Source organism: Oncorhynchus nerka, linkage group LG14 (assembly GCF_034236695.1).
Source record: "Oncorhynchus nerka isolate Pitt River linkage group LG14, Oner_Uvic_2.0, whole genome shotgun sequence".
In the NCBI taxonomy this organism is placed as follows: domain Eukaryota; kingdom Metazoa; phylum Chordata; class Actinopteri; order Salmoniformes; family Salmonidae; genus Oncorhynchus; species Oncorhynchus nerka.
The window spans coordinates 82,919,360-82,921,457 of NC_088409.1; positions in this window are offsets into that span (position 1 = coordinate 82,919,360).

The following is a 2,098-nucleotide window of genomic DNA, read 5'->3' on the forward strand; positions in this document are numbered from 1 at the left end:
AAACACTGTACTAACAACACACTGATAACACCATACAAACACTGTCTACTGACAACACACTGATAGCACCAGTACAAACACTGTCACTAACAACACACTGATAACACCATACAAACACTGTATACTGACACACTGATAACACCAATCAAACACTGTCTACTAACAACACCCAGATAACACCATACAAACACTGTACTACTGACGACAACTGATAACACCATACAAACAACACACTGACAACACCATACAAACACTGTCTACTGACAACACAATGATAACACCATACAAACACTGTCTACTGACAACACATGATAACACCATACAAACACTGTCTACTGACAACCGATAACACCATACAGACACCGTCTACTGACACACTGATAACACCATACAAACACTGTCTACTGACACACTGATAACACCATACAAACACTGTGTACTGACACACTGATAACACCATATAAACACTCGTCTACTAACACACCGATAGCACCATACAAACACTGTCTACTGACACACTGCTAACACCATACAAACACGCATTGTACTGACAACACAGCAGATAACACTCATATCAAACACTGCTGTACGTAGACAACACACTGATAACACCATAAACACTGTTGCACTGACAACACACTGATAACGACCATACAAACACTGTCTACTGAAACACACTGATAACACCATACAAACACTGTGTAGTAACTCACTGATACATCTAATACCATCACACAAACACTGTGTACTGACAACACACTGATAACACCAGACAATACACTGTCTACTAGAACACACTGATAACATCATACATATACTGTCTACTAACAACACACTGATAACACCATACAAACACTGTCTCACTATAATACACTGATAACACCATATAAACAATATTGTTACTGGACAACACACTGATAACACCATACAAACACTGTGTACTGACAACACTGATAACACCATTCAAACACTGTCTATTGACAACACACTCGATAACACCATACAAACACTGTCTACTGACAGAAATCACTGATAACACTACACAACACTGTACTCACTAACACACTGATAACACCATACAAACACTGTCTACTGACACACTGATAACACCATACAAACACCGTCTACTGAAATACACTGATAACACCATACAAACACTGTGTACTGACACACTGATAATACTATACAAATACTGTGTACTGACAAACACACTGATAACACCATACAAACACTGTCTACTGACAACACACTGATAACACCATACAAACACTGTCTACTGACAACACCGATAATACTCATACAAACACTGTGCACCTAACAACACACTGATAACACCCATACAAACACTGTCTACTAACAACACACAGATAACACCATACAAACACTATTCAACTGCAGCACACTGATAACACTCATACAAACACTGTCATACTAACAACAACACTGATAACACCATACAAACACTTCGTCTACTGACAACACACTGATAACACCATACAAACAGCTGTTACCGGTAACACACTGATAACACCATACAAACACTGCTCACTGACAACACACAGATAACACCATACAAACACTGTCTACTGACACAACTGATAATACCATACAACACACTGTCTACTGACGACACTCGATAACACCATACAAACACTGTCTGACTGAAACACACTGGATAAATACTCATACAAACACTGTCTACCGAAAACACACTGATAACACCATACAAACACTGTCTACTGACACACTGATAGCACTCATACAAACACTGTCTACTGAAAACACACTGATAACACCATACAAAACACTGTCTACTGACAACACACTGATAGCAACATACAAACACTGTTCATTAATACACTGATAACACCATACAAACACTGTCTACTGACAAACACTGATAACACCATACAAACACTGTCTACTGACAACACACTGATAACACCATACAAACACTGTCTACTGACAACACACTGATAACACCATACAAACACTGTTCACTAATAACACACTGATAATACTATACAAACACTGTCTACTGACAACACACTGATAGCACCTATACAAACACTGAGCTCGAGCCAACACACTGATAACA